The following is a 13,293-nucleotide window of genomic DNA, read 5'->3' as shown; positions in this document are numbered from 1 at the left end:
TGTCGCCCAGCAGATCAGGTTATTCCTATGCCCTGACCATGGTGGATCACTATTCCCGGTTCCTGGTGGTAGCCCCCGTCAAGGATCTGACAGCAGAAACTGCAGCAAGAACGTTTCAAGCCTACTTCTGCAGACCCCATGGATATCCGGACAAGGTGCTAACAGATCAAGGCCCTGCTTTTGAAGCTGAGCTATTCAAGAAATTCTGTCACCTGTATGGATGCAAGTAGATCCGGACTACACCATATCATCGGCAAACCAACGGTATGTGCGAGAAAATGAATAACATCGTTATAGACCTGCTAAAAACCCTACCTTTGGAAGAGAGAAACCAGTGGCCAGACAAGCTACCTGACCTAGTGGACCTGTATAACCACATACCTGTGAGTTCTACTAATTGTACCCCACCATACCTCATGAGAGCAAGACCTGGAAAATTGCCCATGGACCTGGAACTCGGAGTGGTAGAACCTGCTGCAGATACATCCAAAGAAGATTGGGACACAAGTCGGCAAGAGCAGTACAGGAAAGTACAGGCCTGTGTCGAAGACAGTCTAAACAAGGTTAGGGAAAGACAAGAAGATCAGTATAACAAGAACGCACCAGCAGAACCCTTGGCACCCGGAGAGATAGTGCTAAAGAGGAAAAGAAGAGGCCACAAGCTCGATGACCAGTGGGAAAGAGAGCCCTACACAGTGTTGAATTCTAAATTTGACAACACCAAAACCTGCCTGATCAGCAAGGATGGAGGTAAAACAACCGCAACAGTCTGAAGAGACCATTTGAAATTGTGCCCAGGTCTACTGAAGACACAGGTGGAAGAAGCACCTCTTGTAATACTGGAGAAACCCAAGGAGGACATAGTTCATACATTCCTAGGAGACTTCGCCGCAGACTGGCCTCAACTCGATGGAGCAGTTATCATACCAGTGATACACTTCTGTCAACCACCAGAAGAGCCTCCACCACAAGAAGAACCTGTGAGCGCCTTAGCAGAACCTGCTCAGGTACAGGAAGAGTCCCCAGTAAACAGCGTACTTGCCAGTCCCATAGAGAGATTGAGGCAGTTTTATAATCTACCCTCTCGTAGATCTGATAGGTTAACAGAGAGTACATGCACAGACACCAGTATCACCCCAGTGCTACGAAGGTCCACACGCAACACACAAGGCCAAATCCCTGCCAGGTACAGGGAATAAATACAAAACGCCTACCATGTAAATAGTTACCCAGTTGGGTATTGCCTACTGTTATTTATTGTGTGAACTGAAAATAATGTGTTTATTTAGTTACCCGTAAGGGTATAAAGACTGTAGGTTATGGACGGTGAATAACCGAAAAACTTTCCGTTGTACATAGTTGCACTTATCAAAGTGCCCCCTTATTTGTTCATAAAAAGACCACAGAACAAAAACCTGTTTGGCGTGGTCGAAGACGTGGTCCAAGACCTGGATCACTTATGCCCTGTAGCCACGCCCAGGGCCTACGTTGAGGGTTTTCAGGCGGGTCCCTCATGCTGCTTATGTTACACCTTCATCAGTGAAATTGACACCTGGTGACGGGACTTACTGTAACATTGTTATTGTTGTTGTAATTACTATTGTTACTTGTTGTTACCTGTTTAAAATGCTTCAGTTCAGGAGTACTGAATTGTACCAGGGGGGAATGTGGCACCCTGGTACCACAGGACCCAAAAGGGTGCATGGATGAACTTCTCCACAAGAGGCCCTCACTGCATGCAGACACCTCCAGCCTTCCACCTCAGACCACCAGAGGGAGCCTGTTAGGGATATATAAGCTGGAGGGTGGAGTATTTAGTCAGTGAAAAAGTCAGTCAGAGAGCAGTGAAGACGCAGTACGTCTGCTGCTGTTCTGAGGGCCCCGAGTGTGGCCGAGGCAAGGAGAGAGAAGAGAGGAGCTAAGGGGGCAGAGGAGCATCTGAAGCTCACCCCAAGACACAAGCCGGACACCGGGTCCGCACCTACAGGGTTCTCTACACCCAGTAGGAACAACCGGCATATCAGGAGGCTTCCAGACCACTAGTCATTCCTGAAGCTACCATCAATTACAGGACTAGGAACCACGAAGGCCCCGGCGTCCAGGGATAGTGGTTGCCAGAGAAAAGTCCTACTACCAAGTAGTCAGGTGAGAGAGCAAAACAACATAGAAGCTCGGCCAAGTTCCAGGCTGGCCAGAAGCTTAGAGAGAGGAAGACACGGACCAGGAGGCCTACAACCCGCTCACTGCCATTACACCAGTAAAGGTACTGAAGCGAATCCCCTGTGTGCGTGTTTGTCATTCCCCCTGACCCGACCGGGCCACCTCTCACCTGCATCCCTTCCATCAACACTGCCCGGGGGCCCATCCCGCCTGTGGGGAGCAGAAACATCCCAGCTGCCATCTCATCACCCCCAGAGGTCTGCAGCAGCGCTGGTACTCATTACCGGGAACCACAGGTGGCGTCACGAGACAAAATGTTAACAAAAACCCCCTTTTAAAGAGTGACCCCAAAGGCCCCGGAGCCGACTGCCGTGACATCCTACAAAGAAGGTAAAGGCCCGGGTACCGAGTACCCCATATTCCCCCTGGGCGAGTCAATAACATCGGGTCGTCATGCCAACATCTGGAAGCAGCCACAGAGACCGCAGGATGCTGGCAGGAGAGGTGAGTATATCGATCACCTCCCCCTTGCCACCGCAATGCTGTGATCGACTTCGGATGTTATCAGCGTGACAGCGTGGTAAAGCAGGGATGTTCATTGGTGCAGCCGATTTTTTGGCGCGAACAAGCCGGAACCCCGAACACGAACCCGAATTTGAAATGCCGAACAAATTTGCTCAACACTATTGAAGATGAAAGGTGGCTGGGTCTTTCAGCATGACAATGATCCCAAGCACACCACCAGGGCAACGAAGGAGTGGCTTTGTAAGAAGCATTTCAAGGTCCTGGAGTGGCCTAGCCAGTCTCCAGATCTAAACCCTATAGAAAACCTTTGGAGGGAGTTGAAAGTCTGTGTGGCCCAGCGACAACCCCAAAACATCACTGCTCTAGAAGAGATCTGCATGGAGGAATGGGCCAACATACCAGCAATAGTGTGTGCCAACCTTGTGAAGACTTACAGAAAACATTTGACCTCTGTCATTGCCACCAAAGGATATATAACAAATAGTGTTGAGCGAACATGCTCGACACTGCTCGGTACTCGCCCGAGCATCACGCTACTCGGGATGTTCGGCGAGCACCGAGCATTTCCGGGTTACTCGGGCGGGAGCTCGGGTCTCCGCCCTGCATGTTTGGCGCTCTTTGCAGAGCCAATGAACATGCAGGGATTGCCAGCCAGTCACTGTAATGCCGCAGCCATGTTGTTTGTGGGCATTACAGTGATTGACTGGCCGCACAGCGTCACCTCGAGTATTTAAAACCGGGCGCCGCCATCTTGGACACAGTCGCTCCGGATCAGACAGTGTAGGGACAGCGCTGCTGATTTAGGGAGAGATATAAACTGCAAAATAGTTAGTGTAGGGTCTGTAAAGGCTGCCAGATCAAACAAACAGTCCTTCTCAGGACTAATATCCATCCCAGGTATATCAGGCAGGCAGGCAGGCAGGCTGTATAGGAGACGCAGTGGTTATACCAGCAAACGCTGCATTACAGTCCTGTGTGCTGCTCCTGTTGCTGAAATTGCTGGACTTAGCTCCAGGTCCCGGGGGCCAGGAAAAATCCTTTTTTTTTTTATCAAAATCCTCATTTTTTTTTTTTCGGACACAAATATATCTGTTGAAAATAGTCTGGTGTAGGCCAGAGAAATAGAAGTGTGGTTTTGCAGTTCTATGGGCCATTTGTATCTAAAAAAAAACAGTTTGAGTGTGTCGCTCACTGTTCAGCCGCAAATATATATATATTTTAAAAAGCCTGGTATACACCAGTAAATTATTACTGTGGTTTTGATGTTCCACGGTAAAACATCTCTATTATCCTGTTTTTGGCATTTTTTGCTGTATAAAAATAATAAGTGTCTCCCTGATTTTTCAGACACAAATATATCTGTTGAAAATAGTCTGGTGTAGGCCAGAGAGACAGAAGTGTGCTTTTGCTGTTCCACGGTAAAAAATCTCTATTATCCTGCTTTTTGCATTTTTTGCTGTAAAAAAAAAAAAATAGTGTCTCCCTGATTTTTCAGACACAAATATATCTGTTGAAAATAGTCTGGTGTAGGCCCGAGAAATACAAGTGTGGTTTTGCAGTTCCATGGTACAAACCTCTGTATTATCCACTTTTGGGCCATTTGTATCTAAAAAAAACAGTTTGAGTGTGTCACTCACTGTTCAGCCGCAAATATATATTTTAAAAAGCCTGGTATACACCAGTAAATTATTACTGTGGTTTTGATGTTCCACGGTAAAACATCTCTATTATCCTGTTTTTGGCATTTTTTGCTGTATAAAAATAATAAGTGTCTCCCTGATTTTTCAGACACAAATATATCTGTTGAAAATAGTCTGGTGTAGGCCAGAGAGACAGAAGTGTGCTTTTGCTGTTCCACGGTAAAAAATCTCTATTATCCTGCTTTTTGCATTTTTTGCTGTAAAAAAAAAAAAATAGTGTCTCCCTGATTTTTCAGACACAAATATATCTGTTGAAAATAGTCTGGTGTAGGCCCGAGAAATACAAGTGTGGTTTTGCAGTTCCATGGTACAAACCTCTGTATTATCCACTTTTGGGCCATTTGTATCTAAAAAAAACAGTTTGAGTGTGTCACTCACTGTTCAGCCGCAAATATATATTTTAAAAAGCCTGGTATACACCAGTAAATTATTACTGTGGTTTTGATGTTCCACGGTAAAACATCTCTATTATCCTGTTTTTGGCATTTTTTGCTGTATAAAAATAATAAGTGTCTCCCTGATTTTTCAGACACAAATATATCTGTTGAAAATAGTTTGGTGTAGGCCAGAGAGACAGAAGTGTGCTTTTGCTGTTCCACGGTAAAAAATCTCTATTATCCTGCTTTTTGCATTTTTTGCTGTAAAAAAAAAAAAATAGTGTCTCCCTGATTTTTCAGACACAAATATATCTGTTGAAAATAGTCTGGTGTAGGCCCGAGAAATACAAGTGTGGTTTTGCAGTTCCACGGTACAAACCTCTGTATTATCCACTTTTGGGCCATTTGTATCTAAAAAAACCAGTTTGAGTGTGTCGCTCACTGTTCAGCCGCAAATATATATATATTTTAAAAAGCCTGGTATACACCAGTAAATTATTACTGTGGTTTTGATGTTCCACGGTAAAACATCTCTATTATCCTGTTTTTGACATTTTTTGCTGTATAAAAATAATAATAGTGTCTCTCTGATTTTTCAGACACAAATATATCTGTTGAAAATAGTCTGGTGTAGGCCAGAGAGACAGAAGTGTGCTTTTGCTGTTCCATGGTAAAAAATCTCTATTATCCTGCTTTTTGCATTTTTTGCTGTAAAAAAAAAAAATAGTGTCTCCCTGATTTTTCAGACACAAATATATCTGTTGAAAATAGTCTGGTGTAGGCCCGAGAAATACAAGTGTGGTTTTGCAGTTCCACGGTACAAACCTCTGTATTATCCACTTTTGGGCCATTTGTATCTAAAAAAAACAGTTTGAGTGTGTCGCTCACTGTTCAGCCGCAAATATATATATATTTTAAAAAGCCTGGTATACACCAGTAAATTATTACTGTGGTTTTGATGTTCCACGGTAAAACATCTCTATTATCCTGTTTTTGGCATTTTTTGCTGTATAAAAATGATAATAGTGTCTCCCTGATTTTTCAGACACAAATATATTTGTTGAAAATAGTCTGGTGTAGGCCAGAGAGACAGAAGTGTGCTTTTGCTGTTCCATGGTAAAAAATCTCTATTATCCTACTTTTTGCATTATTTGCTGTAAAAAAAAAAAAAAAATAGTGTCTCCCTGATTTTTCAGACACAAATATATCTGTTGAAAATAGTCTGGTGCAGGCCTGAGAAACACAAGTGTGGTTTTGCAGTTCCATGGTACAAACCTCTGTATTATCCACTTTTGGGCCATTAGTATCTAAAAAAAACAGTTTGAGTGTGTCGCTCACTGTTCAGCCGCAAATATATATATATATTTTAAAAAGCCTGGTATACACCAGTAAATTATTACTGTGGTTTTGATGTTCCACGGTAAAACATCTCTATTATCCTGTTTTTGGCATTTTTTGCTGTATAAAAATAATAATAGTGTCTCCCTGATTTTTCAGACACAAATATATCTGTTGAAAATAGTCTGGTGTAGGCCAGAGAGACAGAAGAGTGCTTTTGCTGTTCCACGGTAAAAAATCTCTATTATCCTGCTTTTTGCATTTTTTGTTGTAAAAAAAAAAAATATAGTGTCTCCCTGATTTTTCAGACACAAATATATCTGTTGAAAATAGTCTGGTGTAGGCCAGAGAGACAGAAGTGTGCTTTTGCTGTTCCACGGTAAAAAATCTCTATTATCCTGCTTTTTGCATTTTTTGCTGTAAAAAAAATAAAAAATATTGTCTCCCTGATTTTTCAGACACAAATATATCTGTTGAAAATAGTCTGGTGTAGGCCCGAGAAATACAAGTGTGGTTTTGCAGTTCCACGGTACAAACCTCTGTATTATCCACTTTTGGGCCATTTGTATCTAAAAAAAACAGTTTGAGTGTGTCGCTCACTGTTCAGCCGCAAATATATATATATTTTAAAAAGCCTGGTATACACCAGTAAATTATTACTGTGGTTTTACATAGTTTGTAAAGCCGAATAAAGACTTGCGTCCATCAAGTTCGACCTGTAAGTTCTGTAGTTGCTAAAGTTGATCCAGAGGAGGGCAAAAACCCCAAATGATTTAGCCAATCTTCACCTGAGGAAAAATTCCCTCCCGACTCTGAAACCAGCAGTCAGAATAAATCCCTGTATCAACCTACTATTTTATTCTATTTTTAAGTATATGCAGAAATCTGCCTGGTATCTAGAAAAGCATCCAGTCCCCGCTTGAACTGGTGTAGTGAATCCGACATTACCGTCTCCTCACTCAGTGAATTCCATATTCTCACTGCTCTTACCGTAAAGAACCCCTTCCTATGCTGGTGCTGAAACCTTTTCTCTTCCAGTCTTAGTGAGTGCCCTCTTGTTACCGTAATATCCCTCCTTTTGAACAAATCCCGGGCAAGGTCTCTATACTGTCCCCTAACATATTTGTACACATTTATTATGTCCCCCCTCAACCTTCTCTTTTCCAGGCTGAATAGTCCTAGTTTTGCCAACCTCTCTGGGTATTGCAGTCCCTCCATTCCCTTTATTAATTTTGTTGCCCTCCTTTGTACCTTTTCAAGCTCATTTATATCCTTTCTATATATTGGGGCCCATAACTGAGCACAGTATTCCAAGTGTGGTCTGACCAGTGCTTTGTACAGTGGAAGAACAATGTTCTCATCCTTTGCAGCTATACCTCTTCTGATACATCCCATTACCCTGTTTGCCCTTACAGCAGCGGCCTGACTTTGGGCACTCCAATTTAGTTTGCTATCAATCAAGATGCCCAAGTCCTTCTCCATCTCTGAATTCCCCAATGATTTCCCATTCAGTGAGTACTGGTGACTTCCATTTTTCCTTCCCATATGTATGACCTTACATTTCTCCTCGTTAAACCTCATTTGCCATTTAATGCTCCACCTACCCAGCTTATCCAAATCCCTCTGAAGGTCTTCACTATCCTCTTTTGTATTAATTGTTTTACATAACTTTGTGTCATCTGCAAATATTGATATTTTACTATTTATCCCGTTGACTATGTCGTTAATAAAGATATTAAATAACATTGGGCCTAGTACAGACCCCTGTGGTACCCCACTAGTGACGCTTACCCAATCTGAGTATATTCCATTTATAACCACCCTCTGCCTTCTATCCTTTAGCCAGTTAGCTACCCACTTGCAGACATTTTCCCCCAGCCCCATCATTCTCATTTTGTATACCAACCTAATATGTGGCACGCTATCGAACGCTTTTGAGAAGTCGAGATACACGACATCCACTGGTTCCCCCTGATCTACTCGAGAGCTAACCTCCTCGTAGAAGTCAATCAGGTTTGTTTGGCAGGAGCGATTCCTCATGAATCCATGTTGGTTCGGGGTTAATAGATTATTAGCGTCAAGATGCTCCATGATTGCCTCATTAATAAAGCCTTCAAAAATTTTGCCCACAACGGACGTCAGACTCACCGGCCGATAGTTTCCGGCGTCACTTTTTGCTCCCTTTTTGAATATTGGCACTACATTCGCCTGTCGCCAATCAAGTGGTACAGACCCAGTCTCAACAGAGTCCTTAAATATAAGATATAACGGTCTGTCTATCACATTACTTAGTTCCCTTAGTACCCGTGGGTGTATGCCATCAGGTCCTGGTGATTTGTTTATTTTAATGTTACTGAGGCGTTTCTGTACCCCAGCTTGGGTTAGATTTGTCATACTTAGTGGAGGATTAAGCTTGTCACTTCTCATTTCGCCTGTTAGTTCTTTTTCCTTTGTGAAAGTTGACGAAAAAAATTTATTTAATAGATTAGCTTTATCCTCATCTTTCTCTATGATTTTGCCTTCATCACTTTTTATCGGTCCAATATTATTCGATTTAATCCTTTTACTATTTATATACGTAAAGAACAGTTTGGGATTTGATCTACTTTCCCTAGCAATACGTCTCTCTGTTTCCTCCTTTGCTATTTTTATTTGTTTTTTGCAGGTTCTCGTTTTTTCCTTGTAACACATTAGTGCCTCCTTGCTGTTTTCCTGTTTTAATCTCTTGAATGCCTCTTTTTTGCTATTTAACGCCCCTTTTACGTTCTTATTCAACCATATTGGTTTCCTCTTATTTCTGGCCCTTTTATTCCCATACGGTATATACCTCTCGCACTGAGTATTCCGAATTCTTTTGAAGGTTTCCCATTTACTATTCGTATTTCCTTGATTAAGAACTTTGTCCCAGTCTATAAGTTGAAGGTTTTCTTTCAGCTGATCAAACTTCGCCCTCCTAAAGTTTAATGTTTTAGTTCTTCCCTTATTGATAACCCTACTGAAGGGCATTTTGAAATTGATAATATTATGATCGCTATTACCTAGGTGCCCCCCTATCTGTACCTCAGTTATTCTATCAGGCCTATTAGTCAATATTAAGTCCAACACTGCCTTCCCTCTCGTTGGTTCCTGCACTAGTTGGGAGAGATAATTATCCTTGATATTTGTCAAGAACCTTTTTCCTTTCTGCGATCTACAGGTTTCTGTTTCCCAGTCAATATCCGGGTAGTTGAAGTCCCCCATTACAATCACCTCATTATGTTTTGCTACTTTGTCTATTTGTCCTAATAGCAGTTTCTCATTCTCCTCTGTTATATTGGGTGGCTTATAGCAGACCCCCAGTAATATTTTATTATTATTTTTTGCCCCCTCTATCTCTACCCACATGGACTCGACCCCCTCTTCTCCCTCTCCTATATCTTCCCTTAGTCTGGGCTTTAGACGTGACTTTACATATAAGCAGACTCCTCCGCCCTTCCCCTGTTTCCGGTCCCTTCTAAATAAACTATAATCTGTTAAATTTACCGCCCAGTCGTAGCTATCGTCTAGCCAAGTCTCTGTTATACCTACGATGTCATACCTCTCCTCCGATATAAGCACCCGCAGCTCATCCGACTTATTGGTCAGGCTTCTTGCGTTGGTCAGCATGCAAGATAAAACTTTGGGGTTATTTAGCATCCTATTCTTCTCTAACGATCTAACTGTACTATCCCCACCCCCCTCTCCACCCTCATTATATTCACTTCTCCCCTTCCCCCTTGCTTGCCTCACATCCCACCTATTTCCTTGGTTTCCCCCCCGTCTCTAGTTTAAAAACTCCTCCAACCTATTAGCCATCTTCTTCCCCAGCACCGCTGCACCCTCCCCATTGAGGTGCAGCCCGTCCCTACGGTAGAGCCTGTAGCCGACAGCGAAGTCGGCCCAGTTCTCCATGAACCCAAACCCTTCTGCCTTGCACCAACTCTTTAGCCACTTATTCACCTCCCTAACCTCCCGTTGGCGCTCCTGTGTGACTCGCGGGATTGGTAGTATTTCTGAGAAAACTACCTTGGAGGTCCTTGCCCTAAGCTTCCTACCTAGATCCCTGAAATCATTTTTAAGGACCCTCCATCTACCACTCACTTTGTCATTGGTGCCAATGTGGACCATGACCGCTGGGTCTTCGCCAGCCCCACCCAGTAACCTGTCAACCCGATCCGCGATGTGCCGGACTCGAGCGCCAGGGAGGCAGCACACCGTTCGGCGATCCCGGTCTTTGTGACAGATTGCCCTGTCTGTCCCCCTAATAATAGAGTCACCCACTACCAGGACCTGTCTAGCCTGCCCTACACTTCCCCCCTCCCCCTCATTACTGGAGCATACACTCCCCCGGCGGTCAGAGGATCTGTCGTGCTCCAATAATGCCGGTTCTGAACCAGCCTTCCTATACTTCTTCCCTCTATCCCTTCTAACCGTTACCCAGCTCCCTGCCTGTTCAGCCTGCGCTTCCCCACTAAGCTCCACCCCCAGTGTTGACCCATTGAGTGTCTGCTCGGTGAGCAGCAAACTCCGTTCCATGTTGTCGATGCTCCTCAGTACCGCTATCTGAGCACTTAGATCCAGGATTTGGGCTTCCAAGTGCACGATATGCTCACATCTCTCGCAGCAGTATGGATCCCTGAGCGGTAGCTCAGGGAATGCATACATTGCGCAAGATGTACACTGCACGGCTCCGGCCAACATGGACGTCATTCTAAATATGGGGATACAGTCAGTATATATGTACAAGTACAAAACACAATTATTTATATATAGGTGTATGGACGGGGATCAATTAGGGATGTGCAAGTGTATCGATTAGATATCGGCGCGGGATCAGTTAAGTATGGACGGGGGATCAATTAAGTATCAATTAAGTATGGACGGGGGATCAGCTGAGTGGGTCAGGTGGATTAATTAAGTGTGGACGGTGTGTCAATTAACTATGGACTGGGATCAATAAGTATGGACTGGGGAAATAATTAATTGTGGACTAGGGATTCAATCAATTAATTATGGACAGGGGGTTTAATTAAATAGGATGGGGGTAAAGCAAAAAAATAGGTATGGACGGTGGGTCAATTAACTAAGGACTGGGGATCAATAAGTATCAATAATATCAATAAATATGGACTGGGGAAATAATTAATTGTGGTCTGGGGAATCAATCAATTAATTATGGACAGGGGTTAATTAAATATGGTGGGGGATAAGGCAAATAGATAGGGACTGGGGATGAGTAAAAGTGGACAAGGGGAATCTATTAAATAGGACAAGGGGGATCAATCAATTATGGGCTGGGGGGGTCAATCATTTAAATGTGGTCAGGGGGATCACTTTAATATGGACGGGGGGTGGTCGGGGATCAATTAAATGAGGACGGGGGGGTCAATTTAATGTGGTCAGAGGGATCAGTTAAATATGGACGGGGGTGTTCAGGGGAATCAATTTAAATATGGACGGGGGGGTAATCAATTAAATATGGACTAGGGAATACAATACAATTACAATACAGATACAAATACAATACAGTACAGTACACACTTGGGTTCAGTAGGGCCGCTTATCGCGGCCTCCTGCCCCTCACTCACCTCCTCTAGGGACGCTGCACGCTATCACAGCGCGCTTGTCCCTCCGGTCGCCTCTTACCGGTCCTCCTGATCACCTCCTGGTAACCACCACCTGGCACCCTCCGCTGGCCGGCACTGCACGCTGCCACAGCGCTCTCTTGCGCTCGTCCCTCCGGTCGCCTCCTACTGGTCCTCCCGGTCCGCTCGGTCACCTCCGCCTGGCTCTCCTCCCTTCCCAGGAGCTCTCTCCACACACAGCACAACTCTTGCAGCACACGGCAGGCTCCACGTGTGTTTGATGTTCCACGGTAAAACATCTCTATTATCCTGTTTTTGGCATTTTTTGCTGTATAAAAATAATAACAGTGTCTCACTGATTTTTCAGACACAAATATATCTGTTGAAAATAGTCTGGTGTAGGCCAGAGTGACAGAAGTATGCTTTTGCTGTTCCACGGTAAAAAATCTCTATTATCCTGCTTTTTGCATTTTTTGCTGTAAAAAAAAAAAAAATAGTGTCTCCCTGATTTTTCAGACACAAATATATCTGTTGAAAATGGTCTGGTGTAGGCCCGAGAAATACAAGTGTGGTTTTGCAGTTCCACAGTACAAACCTCTGTATTATCCACTTTTGGGCCATTTGTATCTAAAAAAAACAGTTTGAGTGTGTCGCTCACTGTTCAGCCGCAAATATATATCTGTTTTAAAAAGCCTGGTATACACCAATAAATTATAACTGTGGTTTTGCTGTTCCACGGTAAAAAATCTCTATTATTCCGGTTTTGGTAGTTTTTTCCGTAAAGAAAAACAGTAGTGTCTCCTCACTGTTGTGACACAAAAATATATCTGTTGAAAATAGTCTTGTGTAGGCCCGACATCCCAGTGTGGTTTCGCAGTTCCACGGGTCAAATCGTTGTACTATCCAGTTTTGGGCCTTTGGTATCTAAAAAAAAGCAGTTTGAGTGTGCCGCTCACTGTTCAGCCGCAAATATCTCTATTTAAAAAAGTGTGGTATACCCCAGTAAACAATAACTGTGGTTTTCCTCTTCCACGGTTCTAATCTACTCTTTATTACCCTTTTTCCATTGATAGTGCAAGTGTAAGCTATTTTACTTAATTTACAATGGGCAAGGCGCGTGGCAAGGGACGTGGAAGTGGACGTTCTGGTGATGGTTCGTGCAGAGGACGGGGCCGTGGCAAAGGTGAAAATGTGCCACAACCAACAGCCACATCTTCTCGCTCCCACTTCTTGACCGAATTACTAGGGAAGCACAGAACAACACCAGTATTGAGAACTGATCAGTGTGAACAGGTTATTAATTGGATAGCAGACAATACTTCCAGTTACCTGGGCACCACCACCTCCGGTCTGTCTTCCACGCGGTCAACTCTTAGTAGCCGTGAGTCTCGACCGCATACTCCTCCTCACCCTGATGCTCCTTCCTCCCACCATGCCGAGTGTCGTCAGACAGCAAGTGATCCCACACTTGGACACTCTGAAGAGCTGTTCACTGGTCCATTTCCATATTTAGGCCCCTCGCCTGATACGCTTGAAGTGGTGGAAGAGGAGATCCCATGTTGCGATGCCCAAATATTTGAACAGCCACGG

This window comes from Phyllobates terribilis, unplaced genomic scaffold (assembly GCF_046119375.1).
Source record: "Phyllobates terribilis strain yellow unplaced genomic scaffold, ASM4611937v1 Scaffold_4__5_contigs__length_816908805, whole genome shotgun sequence".
Lineage (NCBI taxonomy): Eukaryota > Metazoa > Chordata > Amphibia > Anura > Dendrobatidae > Phyllobates > Phyllobates terribilis.
The sequence above is the reverse complement of the archived record's forward strand: the minus strand, read 5'-3'. Positions refer to the sequence as shown.